At 37.1% G+C, this 15066-nt stretch overlaps 1 protein-coding gene across 6 annotated transcripts in view; it reads left to right on the top strand.

The window, feature by feature from the left end:
- PKIA (cAMP-dependent protein kinase inhibitor alpha) overlaps positions 1-15066 on the top strand; it is a 98337-nt gene that overhangs the window by 43136 nt on the left and 40135 nt on the right. The window contains exon 2 of one of the 6 annotated variants that reach the window (XM_081503778.1): positions 7882-8000. The exons of the other annotated variants lie outside the window; for them this stretch is intronic. The gene's annotated coding sequence lies outside the window, so the exon portion shown is untranslated. The remainder of the gene's footprint in view (positions 1-7881; positions 8001-15066) is intronic. 6 annotated transcript variants of the gene reach the window in all.

Here is a 15066-nt window from a genome sequence, read left to right as displayed (position 1 = left end):
GCTTCCCACTAGCTATTTTACACATGGTGGTGTATATATGTCAATGCTACTTTTTCAGTTTTTCTCACCCTCTCCTTCCCCTTCTGTGTCCACAAGACCATCATCTACATCTGCCTCTCTATTCCTGGCCTGTAAATGGTTCATTGTACCATTTATCTAGATTCCATATATATGCATTAATATATGATATTTGATTTTGCCTTTCTGACTTACTTCACTCTGCATAACAGGCTCTAGTTTAAATTCTAATACTAAACTATTATTGTTTCACAAACTAGGAGAAAATTGGTCTGATAACAAGCAGGAGAGGCTGACAGGGACAATAGATTTTCCACTCTTTCCTTTCTATTTTTTGTGAGCCTAATTACTCTAGTTGACCAATTAATGGCAACAAACTGACAAAATTTTCCTGACAACTAATTAATTAGCTCTAATTTCACTAGTTTTGTTACTGCTAAGGCTTCTACTGTTTCTGTATGTGAGTGTCTTCTTACCCTACTCATCCTATTTTCCTCTTCAAACTTCCTCACATGTAGAGAACCCAGTTCATTAACTTGAGTCAGATGATACTTACAATCAGAGAAAAAACAAAGAAGAATTAATCTAATGCCAGCTAGTATAACTATTACTTAGAAGTTATGTTTTGAGGGTTTTAAAACAAAAGAGGGGTAGAAATGATAATAGTTTAATTTTAGGAAAACTGTAGTATATAAATAGAACACAAAGTGACACCACAGATAATTTTCCAGGAATTTAATGTATTTGATATACATCCAATGCGTGCCTATGGATGGTGAGCAACTAGTAGTAAAAGAGAATCACATAGTTACATTTCTGGACAAATCAGGTTATCAAAAAGATGTAATAATGGCACTGTTTACCTCAATAATTTCTTAGGCATTCTTTGTTGATTCTGCTGGAGGTTACATGAGATAATCTGAGTAAAAGCATTACAATGACTTCAGCTTTGTGGGACAGGAACACAGTAAGAACTAAAGGCAGGGAAGGAAATGCATAAGTAAGAAGGAAAAAGAAATGAAAGAGCTGAAAGATGTATTACTTGGCTATCAGGTGCTAGGAGAGTTCATTTTGCTTTCTCTTAATCTTCATAATGCTCTTGTCAGAATGATATTAACATACCCATTTTTTAGACCAGCGACCTTTAACCGTAGATTGCACTTGATTGTCTGCCAGGTTTTCAAGTCTGTGATGGGGACAGTACAGTCAGAAATTTCAATCTCAGTCAAATCAAGACCTAGTAGAGACACCATTATGGAATCACATAGCTTAGACTCACATCTGACCACACTGAAATGTTGTTTGTTCTTCTACAGGGTGATAGCCTATGTTTCAAGAGGAACTATCATTCTTGCCCCTGTAACAATTTCTCTGAGTTGTTTGTGCCAACTAAAGACTTTGATTGATTTTCATATTAGCAAAGTGCTGGAATTATATGAATATGAATAGTTATCTACCTATCTAATTATTTTTAGAGAAGGGATGCAGAGCTGTTATCAGATTCTAAGAACTCAAACTATCTAATAGTTTACATTAAATGAGGTAATTAATTCCCCTTCTGATTCAAGCATTATAATTATTTTTAATCCTTACCATGGTCCCTGAAATAGCTATTATCTCTAATTATCAGCAAGGGAACTGAGAAGTAGAGAAGTCTAAGTAAGTGAGAGGGCTGGAATTCAAATCCAGGTCAGTTTCAGTCTTGAACATGATGAATTTTATATCCTACACTGCATTCTATACTCTCACTGTAGATAATCAATAAATGTTGATTTATTTCCTTTACCCTAGTTGGGGACAAAGAACACAGGTATGTGAAAGTAATGTAGAATTGTAAAGCCAGTACAGATTAGTTTTAATGTAAATGATATAACAATAATGCTAGTCAGTACTTACTGAATAATTTATATTGTGCTGAGCTGAGCATTAAGTACTTTACAAGCATTCTTTAATCTCAAGGGCTTCCTTGGTAGCTCAGTTGGTAAAGAATCCACCTGCAATGCAGGAGAGCCTAGTTAGATTCCTGGGTCAGGAAGATCCCCTGGAGAAGTGACAGCTACTCACTCCAATATTCTTGGGCTTTCTTGGTGACTCAGATGGTAAAAAATCTGCCTGCGATGCGGGATACCTAGGTTTGAGCCCTATAGATAAGTATAAATGTGCCCAGGTGATTAAGATAGCATGATCATATACAGGCAGTGAAACTGAGAAAGAGTTTTCTGGGCTGATAGTTAAATTTTGGCCAAGATATTAAGGAGAGAAGGGATGAGCAGTAGTGGGGAGACTGGAAAGTTATTCATTGTAGGGAGAAAGCACTGATGGAAGCCTTGTACTGCTTGCTTAAGAACAGTGACCTGATAACCTGAAAACAGGTTCTGGTGAAAACTGAAGGCATATTTTTTGTAGTGTGAAAGAAATTAATAACCAGTATCTATTCATCTCTTCATGTTTGAACATGACTGTTTTGCAGATGTGTTGAAATGACTTAAGCTGTCTTTCAGGTCTGGACTAAAGGTTTATATCACAGCATTAGGGCCCATGGGGCAGCATTTGCAAGTCCAAACTTAACTGCCCTCTTTTTTAGTGTGGGAGATGAGTATCTATGGACTTGCAAAGCAAACAATAGCAACAACAAACTTGTAGTATTTTCTTTTATCTATAATTATTAATAATGTTGTGAAGAAACCCAATTTGATATATTTATGCCAAAGTATAAATGAAATCTTTTTCCCCAGTTTTCTTGGGATTTAATTGATTTATAATATTGTATTTGTCCAAGAAATAGAATGTGATGATTTGGTGTATACACACACACACACACACACACACACATATATATATATATTGTGAAATGATTACCACAATAAATTTAGTTAACCTCAATTCACATAATTATAAATTCTGTTTTTGTAACAAGAACTTTTAAGATCCTTAGCAACTTTCAAACATACAATATGGTGTCGTTAATATGGTTATTGTGACCAAGCTGCACATTACATCCCCATTGCTCATTTATCTTATAACTGGAAGTTACCATCTTTACTCATTTTCCCTATCTCCAGCTTCCTGCTCTGGCAACCACCAATCCATTCTTTCTATCATAAGTTCAGTTTTTTAGATTTTACATATAAATGAGGTCATAAAGTATTTATGTTTGTCTGATTTATTTCATTTAGCATAATGCCCCAAGTCCACCCACGTGGCCACAAATAGCCAGATTTCCTTCTTTCTAATGGCTGAATAATAGTAGGTTGTTTTGCACCCCATTTTATTTATCCACTCACCCATCAAAAAACAGTAAGTTTGTTTCCATATCTTGACTGCACAAATCCTACAGTGAACATGGAGGTACAGATATCTTTTTGAGATAGTAATTTCATTTCCTCTGGATATATAGCTAGAAGGAAAATTGCTGGATCATATGTTAGTTGTATTTTAATTTTTTTTGAAGAACCTCCACACTATTTTCTATAGTGGCTGCACCAATTTACATTCTCACCAACAGTGCATAGTCTTCACTTTTCTCAATATGCTCACCAACACTTGTTATCACTTGTGTTTTTGATACTAGCCATTCTAATGGGTGTGGGGTGGCATTTAGTTAATTTAATTAGTTCTTCCTATAGAATTTTACTCATTTCTACCGCATATCACATAATGATTTTTGGTCATATCATAGTATCAACATGATAACCTTAATCAGCTAATTCTGTGTTCTCCATTTAAATAACAGTAAATCACACAAATTATCAACATGATAACCTAGATCAGCTAATTCTGTGTTCTCCATTTAAATAACAGTAAATCACACTAATCTTTCTGAAAGAATATTGTAATTAATCTCCAAAGATAGTTTATAATTCTGTATGCTCTGCTTTCATACACATTGGCATTCTTTTGACTTTCAGTATTTATTTATTATATTTGCAAGGCTTTTGTTAAAATAGCTGGTACATAAATCATTTCCTGATTGCCACATGACTCTATTTGTATTTTTGAGTTATTAACCTTTGCAATACAACAGTGGCTGGAGATTTGCAGGCAAAATAGTGCTTCCTTTTGGCACTTTTTGGAAAGAATATTTGTAAATCTGAATTACTGATTTATTTTGCATTCTAAATTTATATGGCACTTTCTTTTAAGCTAATGTAAATTAGACTAATTATAAGCTGTCTTTTTTTCCCACCAGAGCAAATAAAAATAGAATTTGTAGAAAAGTTTTTCCTCTCCACATATTGAATCATTGTTCTCCTCTTCTTTGAAAGTTTTGGTTAAGATGTATTTATATCTCATTGAAATCTTTGACAAAACCTTGGCATCCCTTTGAGTAATGACATATCCCACCGTGCCTGTGTGCTTAGTCGTGTCCGACTCCTTGTGAACCCATGAGCTGTAGCCCACCAGGCTCCTCTGTCCATGGGATTCTCCAGGCAAGAATACTAGAGTGAATTGCTATTTCCTCCTCCAGGGAATCTTCCTGACCCAGGAATTGAACTCTCATCTCCTGTATCTCCTACATTGACAGGCCATTGAAATATCTTAAAACAAATGAACAGTAATAGCTTAAATGACAAATATTACTTATATTGATACAATTTACTAAGGAGAATATGTTAGAATATATTAAAATGCAGATAGTGAAAGAACAAATTTAATTTTCAACTAAATATTGGTTAAAACGTGAGAACAGGTTTCTTCCATTTCAGGGAAGCAAAATACTTGTAGATCACTTAACATTTATGAAGCATGTTCTCAGTCTGTAGGTATATATTTCCTTTATATATGTCATTTAATTTAACTACATCCCTCTGTAATTGATAGCGTTATCCTGTTTGCAGATAGGAAACAGGTTCAGAAAGATTGAGAATGATAACTAATCCTAGTAAGTAGCAAAACCTAAACTGATCTAATTCCAGGGCAAAGATCTTTCTGACACATCAGTGTGGGTCTTTATCTCTTTGAAAACTGATGAACATTAAGAGCCTTCTTCCAGAAATATGCGTGGAGAAACAACATGAGCAATGATAAAATAGTAATCTCACTAGACCATTGGTGTGTATTTGGTCTTGCTTTTCACTGACAGATTTTTTTTGCAAAATTGCTTTCCTCTGAGATAGTGGACTTTAAATATTTTCTCTGGAGGCTTTTCTAAATTATAGCTATCAGAAAATGTTTTGCTTTAAAGCTAAAGAAAAATGAAAGCTTACTTAACTACATCTCATAATTCCTGTCAGGGTAGGTATTATGAACTCTACATCTGCCAGGATTCAAACTTAAATAAGGTTCCTCCACAAACTATTCATTTCTCTATGATTTCTTCCTGATATTTTGAAGTAGAAATAATCTGGTAACTATTCACAAAAGAGAGAAACACTTTTTCTTGATCCGCAACATCATGTTGCTGTAGGCTAATTCTTTCTCTCTTCCATTGCCCCTTAATACAGAGAATGTGTTTTGGGGCCCCTCCCTCAGTCTGTTCCACTCCGAATGCATCTTACATAAACCTTCTCAATCAGCCAGTTTTTGCCAAAGGGTTGGTTGTCCCCATACATGTATAATTTTGAACTTGTCTACAACTTAAAGTCAGTAGAGCATAATGGTTGAGAGAATTGGCACTGATTTTGCAAAAGAGTCGCACACGACTTAGCGACTGAACAATAACAACAACCAGACCAGAGTCCAAATACTGCCTATGCCACTAATTAGCTGTGCAAACTTGGAGAAGTTGTAAGAGATCAGAGTCCTTCTGCGGAACATGGTATAATAAATGCATCTACCCCATACGGTTAGTGTGAAAATTAATGGAATGTGAGATAGTGCATGTTAAGCATTAGCACAGTGCCTGGCCTTTGTTAGTCATACCTGCTCTTATTGTCAGTTGTTCACTTTATATTCCCAGTTTCAACTCATTGCCTAATATATAATAGCTGTTCAACACATGTTTACTAGATAAAACTAGTTCTGATATTTAAGCAATGGGCCAACAGCAGAGTAGACACCCCTACTCATCACTTTGTCCTCAGAAAGAGAGAATAGATGCAAACCAGTCATCATCTTTTCTCACTCTAAATTTCCCATCCAGCCCCAGTAATAAAATAATATTCCTGAACCCCAACAAGTTAGAGAATTCTTCAAATCACACTATTTGAAAATGGTTGGGCTTCCCTAATCTAATAATGGACTTCTCAGGTGGTGCTATTCGGAGAAGGCAATGGCACCCCACTCCAGTACTCTTGCCTGGAAAATCCCATGGATGGAGGAGCCTGGTGGGCTGCAGTCCATGGGGTTGTGAAGAGTCGGACACGACTGAGCGACTTCACTTTCACTTTTCCCTTTCATGCATTGGAGAAGGAAATGGCAACCCACTCCAGTGTTCTTGCCTGGAGAATCCCAGGGACGGCGGGGCCTGGTGGGCTGCCGTCTATGGGGTCGCACAGAGTCGGACACGACTGAAGTGACTTAGCAGCAGCAGCAGCAGGTGGTGCTAGTGGTAAAGAATCCAACTGCCAATGCCTGCTGGTTCGATTCCTGGGTTGGGAAGATTTCCTGGAGTAGGAAATGGCAACCCACTCCCAATATGTCCCAGGACCTCAAGGTCACCAGGTGTATATTAATGCAGTCTAGTTAAAATAAATGATTATAGTTCATAAACTGCTTATGAACTCGTTTGTGCCTTTTAAAATTTACTACCTGCAAACTGCTTTGTTCACCTCTGAGTCTTCCAAGGGTTACAACAGACACTGGCCCATGGAAGGTGTTTAGGAAATGTTTGTTGAATAAATGAATAAATATGTGAATGAATAGAAACTGAAACACTAACACAAGAATATTTTTCTTTCCAAAAAATAATGAAAAAATTTCATTCAGTAAGAATCATTCTTAGTACTGATACGTGACTTAGTAGTTCCTATTCAATACAAAATGTTCCATTCCATTTTTTTCTGATATTTTACAAGTTATTAATTAATGATTTTCGTAGTAGCTCAGATGGTAAAGCATGTGCCTGCAAATGCAGGAAACCCAAGTCTGGCCCTGAACTAGATTTTCCTTTTACATTCCTTCTCTGTTCAGTGCAGTGCCTGGGTACCTAAGAGAGGAGCTTGGTTTCTCAATAGCCTGAACACCTTCATTTTGGAGGGTTTGTGGGTTAGGTCTTAGCCTCTAAATTACCATATCCATATGGCTTATTGGCATTCTCTTTAAAATCAATTTAAGTCGTGTCCGACTCTTTGCGATCAGTTTGCCCAAGTATATGTATATCTGGTTTTCTGCTCTCTCTCTTTCTCTACACACACACACACACACACACACACACACACACACACACAAGCACACAGAGAGAACAGAGAGATTTTCCTTGATTTAGGATGAGGTTATGTCCTGATAGACCGATTGTTAAGTTGGAAATATTGTAAGTTGAAAATGCATTTAATACACCTGACCTACTGAACAACATAATTAATTATTAGGACTTCCCTGATATCTCAGTTGGTAAAGAATCTGCCTGAAATGCAGGAGACCCCGGCTCGATTCCTAGATCAGGAAGATCTGGAGAAGGGATAGGCTACCCACTCCAGTCTTGGGCTTCCCTTGTGGCTTAGCTGGTAAAGGATCCGCCTGCAATGTGGGAGACATGGGCTCTATCCCTGGTTTGGTAAGATACCCTGGAGAAGGGAAAGGCTACCCACTCCAGTATTCTGGCCTAGAGAATTCCATGGACAGTATAGTTCATGGGGTCACAAAGAGTAGGACAGCAACTTTCACTTTCACTTTTCTTTCACTCTCAAAGGCAATACAAAGATCAATGCTAATGAATTAATGGGTTTGGCAGTGGACTATTTACTGACCTCTATTTTCTTAAAGAGGTATGAATCAACTCACCAGCTGAGACTGAGGGAAGCAGAGGATGGAGGAAAATTTGAGGAGAGTTGGTAAAGCTTCTAAAGAAAATGGTCCTAAGGGGAATTAGAAAGAACTTACTGGTAAGTCTGAGCAGTATTTCCAGTCTTGAAAACCCATTTGAAGGTGGTTTGGTCATTAATTTATTGGAATACCAATTTGCCCTGACAAAAGATTTTTTTCACCCTCCTGGCTATGTTGTAAAGGTAGAAAAGAATGAGAGATAACAATCGACATAAAATTCAATTAGTGTTTTTTAAAACTTTTTCTGCTTACCCCACTCCCATTCTGGGGAGCCTTCACAGACACAGCTGTCCTCCCAGTCACAAGCTGGGGAGCCTTCACAGACACAGCTGTCCTCCCAGTCACAGTACCCCAATGAGGCAGCACTCCATTATCAAAAATTCAAAGAAATGGAACATAGATTTCCAGGTTGTTAATTTAGCAAACTCAAACATTATACATAATATCTTTGGTTGGCAAAACTTTTTGCAGTATAATTTACTTTGATCTTTCAGCAAGTAATTTGTCAATGTCTAGCAAGATAAAAGTGTTAATAGTGTTTTACACATTAATTCTAATTCTGGACCCTTACACCAATAAATAATTTACATCCAGAAAACTATTATATAAATAAAAGTTCTCATTATCACATCATTTATAATAACAAAAATTGGAAACACCTTTAATTGTTAATAGGAAAATAATTTAGAAAATTATACCCACTAATTAGAAAATTACACAGTTGTTATTATTACAAGACTATGAAGCAAAATAGAATAATGCTTAATGAGGGAAGAATGAAGAAAGCTGATTTAAAATTTTGTCTACCTTGTGACAGTAATTATGTAAACAAAATATTTATTAAAAATTGAAACAAGGTTTTGAAAGCTCTGTAACAGTAATATGGATTTTATGTTTGTTTCAACATGTTTTAACATAGCTCTTCTTTATAGTTTTTTTTTAGAGTCATAATGGGTTTTTTCTGCTCCTTTTGTTAAGAATTTCTGATTATTACTTCATTTTTCCATTTCATAGTTTCAGATAAAATCAGTGGTTTTATCATCAGAGAAGATTTGACTTAATTTGACGTTTCATAATTCCAAGTTATTTGGTATAAAAAGACCATACACACTTGTAAGTTCTTTAAAAATATAATTTGAAGACATTTTTTTGGCTTAATCTTGCCTAGTCTGGAGATTAAGCAAATTACCTAAAACTGCTAGCCACTTTTTTTCATTTTTCTCCTTTTTATTCATTTATCTTGCCCTTCAGAGAAATGATAACAAATGAGTCTGCAGGTGCATCTGCCAATTTCTTAAATCCCCTATTATCCACATTACAAAATCATACTAGTAAGAATGCTTTCATTATTTTCAGAGCTCTTTAGTTTTTGTGCTTCAGCATTCTGTAGGAAGTATCTTATGTAAGTGCAAAACTTGGATTCAACTTCTGGAAGTTTTTGATTTCTTAGTTCAAAAGTAAGAGATCCTTAATTCAGCCATATGATTCACAATTGTTTGTACAGTAAGAAGCTCCTAAATCATGATTTGATGAATACCTGGCAGTTTTCTTGCCATTTTTCAAAAGTGCTTTATTAAACATCTCTCTCTCTCTCTCTCTCTCTCTCTCTCTCTCTCACACACACACACACACACACACATTTTGATTAAAAACACAGACTTTGGCATTATAAAGTTTAAGGTTCTATTTCCAGTTCTACAGTATCTGGGCCACTTCTCTTTAGGCAAGTAACCTAATGTCTCTGAATCTTGTTATTTTCATCTCTAAAATGGAGATTACAATTATATCAGACAGTCCTCAAAACATCCGTAATGATTTCAGAGTTTCTTTTTCAGAGTCAGGTACAAAGCAGGCACTCAGTAAATGACTAGTGCTTTTATTACTTTATTGTTGTTTCTGTATTTAATTTTAACTGAGTCAGTGAGTTCCTTTAATGAAATGCAATTTCCAGTAAATCAAGTAACACCTGTTATCAGCAAAAGTTTTAACTGAGTTCATTATTTTCTATGTAACTCAGATTAGTGTTTTGCCTCTTTTCTGTGCCGTATGTAGGTGTTCAACAGATTAAGTTAATAAATGTATGAATGCATGAATGTGTAGATGAATGATTAAATGCTTATTTTTGAGAAGGTAGAAAAAATATGACACAGTGGAACAAACAAAATAGTCTATGGAAAAAAATGGCAAACTCACATATGTACCCACCAGCCTAGGAAACATTGCTTTTTTTTTTTTTTATGGAAAAATGTGTCAAATAACTTATTTAGCACTAATAAAAATAATGTTGTATCAACCATACTAAAATAGAATGTTGAGCTACAGTTCTGTTAAGTGATATTGTGCCAGCACTCATTCAACAAGTTGTGTCCGACTCTTTGTGGCCCACACTCCTCTGTTCATGGGATATTCCTGGCAAGAATACTGGAGTGGGTTGCCGTTTCCTCCTCCAAGTATTTTCCCGGGAATCGAACCTGTGTTTCCTGTGTCTCCGACATTGGCAGCTGGATTCTTTTATGGATTCTTTTATCACTGAGCCACTTGGGAAGCCCCTGAGTGACATTATATAGTCTAAATTTATGGAAAACTTTTGAGATGGCTGATAAAAAGATGGTGAGTGACTTTTGAGCAGAAAAGATAGAGAGAAATGGCTTTTTCTACATTCTACTGTGCCTTTGAGTAAAATGCTTCATCATCTTGCTACATAGCTATATGTCATTTGGCTTTAGGCACCTATTGTGATTTACCCTGTAAAGATAATAAGGTTTTGCCATGGAGAGGATTTGTAGAAGTAACACACTTTCCAGTACTATTGGCAACCACAAGTACCAAAAACTCCAGTTTAAGTGAAACTATTATCAAATGATAATATCATTTCCTTGTGAGTGTTTTGGGGAACTATGGGTAGGAAATGTATAAAAGTGAATCATTTATTGACTGAAATAATGTTTCCTCATTTTGAAAACATAAAATACATTAAAGTTGGTAGAGCATCGTACATTATATTTCACTGTACTTTAGACATTGCCTACAATCAATTGCCTACCCATAAAATGTAATAATTTCTGCCCTTTGAAACATTATGATTTACCAAAGTCCATACGTTAGTCAAATTCCTTAGTTTTTACCTAATTCCCTTCTTCTGTTTCAGGATTTCATTCAAGACATCACACTACATTTAGTTGCCATGTTTCCTTAGGCTCCTCTTGAGATTGATGGTTTCTCAGACTCCTTGGTTTGGATGACTTGGACAATTTTGAGTAGTCAGAATTTTGTAGGATGCCCGTTACTGGGATTTGTTTGATGCATTTTTCATGATAAGATTATTATTATGTGTTTTGGGGAAGAAAACCATAGCATAGAAGGGTTATTTTGTCAGATCACATCAAGTGTACATAGTATCAGCATGCATTACGAATGCTGAGGTTGATCTTGATCACCTGGCTAAGGTAGTGTTTTCCAGGTTTCTTCATTGTAGAGTTACTCTTTTTCCCCTTTTCTCTCATACTTTTGGGAAGGAAGTGAGTATGCTCAGCCCACAACTAAGGAATAGGAAGTTGTGCTTACGATGGAGTATCTACGTAAACTATTTGGAATTCTTTTTCACTGGAGTTTTGTCTATTCTCATTTATTTAGGTACCCAATTATTTATATCAGAATAACTCGTGGATTTTTATTTTATATTTTGGGTGATCATCTAATTCTACTTTATTTGTTGCTCAAGTTGCTTTAGTCCTGAACCTTATGAACTTTTTCACTTGGCTTTTGTGCCACTTTGATGTATCCCTATTTGGATGGTTTGTTTGTTTTTACACTTCCATACCCTATAAGATGGTCTAAGCTCATCTTGTATATTTACTGCCCCAGTCCTAAAATCAGCTATTTCTTCAAGGATAAGTAGATCTTCTTATTGGAGAATAGTATTAGACACAAGGATCTGGGTTTGGAGTATGCTAATTGTGACTCAAATGTCATTGCTTCCAGGTCTTCTCAGCTGACAGAGCAAAGAGATAATATATGTGTATATCAACCATATATATACACATATCTATAAATATCTCTCTCCATAACTGTGTATTAAGCTAATATGAATATTAAACTAAATATGAATGTATATTGAGGTTTCCAACTCTAATCTGTTATCACATAGATCATTTTAGCCCCATTTCTTGCTTATCTTTAAATTGCAACTGCAGCAAAGCACTTGACTTTTAGAAGTGAGAAAATCAAATTGTAGCAACTTTGGGAAGCCACATTATCTAGCAATATAATTCTTAAAGGGCAAGGTGTGCGTCATCAAATTTTAATTTACAGTCAGCAGTGCTTTTTTAACATCAGTAGGTCTCTAGACTTCTGTTTACAAGAAGTGAAGCAGCTCATTTCTCCCAGGTTCTCTCACTTGAAACTAAAACCCTGAACATAACAACAAACAAGCAAAGAAAGACACTGAAAGGTGGAAATGAGAAGGCAGAGTTACTAGGGACTTTGGGACTTGGGGAATGATATGGTGATGAGTCCCTTGTGTTTCCTATCACTTCCTATACATTCCTGTAGAGGGTACTACAGGAGCCTCCAATCCATAACCACCAACAGAACACACAACAACTTAAAAAAAAAAACCTGTTCTCCCAAGCCAAAGTATGAAGAAAAGGGTTGCTAAAAACAAAAAACTGTTTGGGCAATACACACACTATTCAGTGGAGGGTACCTGATGGTTCATATGATGAAGAATCTGCCTGTAATGCGGGACACCTGGGTTTGATCCCTGGGTGGGGAAGATCCCCAGGAGAAGGAAATGGCAACCCATTCCAGCCATTTCTTTCCTGGGAAATCCCATGGACAGAGGAGCCTGGCGGGGTCTAGTCCATGGGGTCACAAAGCAGATGTGACTGAGTGACTAACACTTTCACTTTTCACACTATTCAAGCCAAATGCCAATGGAAATATTGCACCCATTCCCTACGTTCTGTGATTTTGGTTGGGCCAAGTGAGGCTATGATCTTCCACGTCACCCCACTCCTGCCCTCCCAGTCACCCTCCCTCTCCCGCTTGGTATCCATAACTTTTCCTCTATGTCTATGTCTGTATTTCTGCTTTGCAAATGCATCATCTATACCATTTTTCTAGATTCCATATATGGCATTAATATATGATATTTGTTTTTCTTTTTCTGACTTACTTTACTCTGTATGACAGTCTCTAGGTCCATCCACATCTCTGCAAATGACCCAATTTCATTCCTTTTTATGGCTGAGTAATAGTCCATTGGGGGTCCCCTGGTGGCGCTAGTGGCAAAGAACTTGCCTGCCAGTGCAAGAGACATTAGAGACATGGATTTTGATCCCTGGGTCAGGAAGATCGCCTGGAGGAGGGCATGGCAACCCACTCCAGTATTCTTGCCTAGAGAATCCCATGGAGAGAGGAGCCTGGAGAGCTACATCCATAGGGTCGCAAGAAGTCGGACATGATTGAAACAACTTAGCATCAGTTCAGTTCAGTCACTCAGTTGTGTCTGACTCTTTGCGACCCTGTAGACTGAAGCATGCCAGGCTTCCCTGTCCATCACCAACTCCTAGAGCTTGCTCAAACTCATGTCATCGAGTCGGTGATGCCATCCAACCATCTCATCCTCTGCCGTCCCCTTCTCCTCCTGCCTTCAATCTTTCCCAGCATCAGGGTCTTTTCCAGTGAGTCAGTTCTTCACATCAGGTGCCTAGAGTATCAGAGTTTCAGCTTCAGCATCAGTACTTCCAACGAATATTCAGGACTGATTTCCTTTAGGATTGACTGGTTTGATCTCCTTTCAGTCCAAGGAAATCTCAAGAGTCTTCTCCAACACCACAGTTCAAAAACATTAATTCTTTGGCACTCAAATTTCTTTATAGTCCAACTCTCACATCCTTACATGACTACTGGAAAATAATGTGTGTGCAACTTAGCATGCACACACACTATCCCATTGTGTGTATGTATATGTGTTTGTACACACATCTTCTTTATCCATTCCTCTTTTGATGGATATTTAGCTTGCTTCCATATCCTAGGTATTGTAAATAGTGCTGCAATGAACAATGGAGTATATGTGTCTTTTAGAATTGTGGTTTTCTCAGGGTTTATGCCCAGTTTTCTGGGTCATATGGTAGTTTTATTTTTAGTTTTTTTAAGGAACCTCCATACTGTTCTCCATAGTGGTTGTATCAATTTACATTCCCACCAACAGTGAAAGTGTACTCATCTTTCTATAGCCAGGATTAATATCACCCTTCTCCAGAAATCCAACCCAGTAGTTCCAGAATGATCTTTCTAAAACTAAAATAAGCAAATTTATCTTATGAAAATACCTGATTGTGTTGTGGAACTTTTCTCTCTTCTCTTCTAAGTTTTCAATTAAAATCTTTCAATGGATTTCCATATCCTTGGAGTAGAAATCTCACATCCTAACTCTTTTTTTGTCCGTTGGGCTGCTATAAGAATACACTACAGGTTGGGTGACTCATGAACAACAGACATTTATTTCTCGCAGTTCTGAAGACCGGACGTGCAAGAACAGAGTGCCAGTATGGTCAGATGAGGCTTCCCTGGTGGCTCAGTGGTAAAAAAATTGCCTGCAATGCAGGAACAGTAGGAGACATGGCATAGATCTCTGGGTTGGGAAGATCCCCTGGAGGAGGGCATAGCAACCCACTCTAGTATTCTTGCCTGGAGAATCCCATGGACAGAGGAGCCTAGTGGGCTGCAGTCCATAGGGTCACAAAGAGTCGGACATGACTGAAGTGACTTCACACTCATGCATGGCGTGTCAGGTGAGGGCCTTCTTCTGAGTCAGACTTCTCATTGTACTTTCACATGGCAGAAGAGGCTAGGGAGCTCTATGGAGTCTTTTTGTTTGTAGGAGCACTAATACCATTCCTGTGGGCTGTGCTCTCATGATCTAATCTTTCTCAAAGACCCCACCTACAATGGGAAATTAAGATTTAAACATATGAATTTGGAGGGGTACACAGAGATTCGACTGTAGCACTTACTATACATACATGGACCATTCATGATCTTGCTTCTGACACTCTCTCCACTGTCTTCGTTTCTTACACTCCAGTGAGCATTTCTTATTATTATAAATGGATCTCC

The sequence above is a fragment of the Giraffa tippelskirchi genome, chromosome 6 (assembly GCF_054371585.1).
Source record: "Giraffa tippelskirchi isolate mGirTip1 chromosome 6, T2T-mGirTip1v1.2.pri, whole genome shotgun sequence".
NCBI lineage: Eukaryota > Metazoa > Chordata > Mammalia > Artiodactyla > Giraffidae > Giraffa > Giraffa tippelskirchi.
Note: the sequence above shows the minus strand (reverse complement) of the source record. Positions and strands in the feature narration are given on the sequence as shown.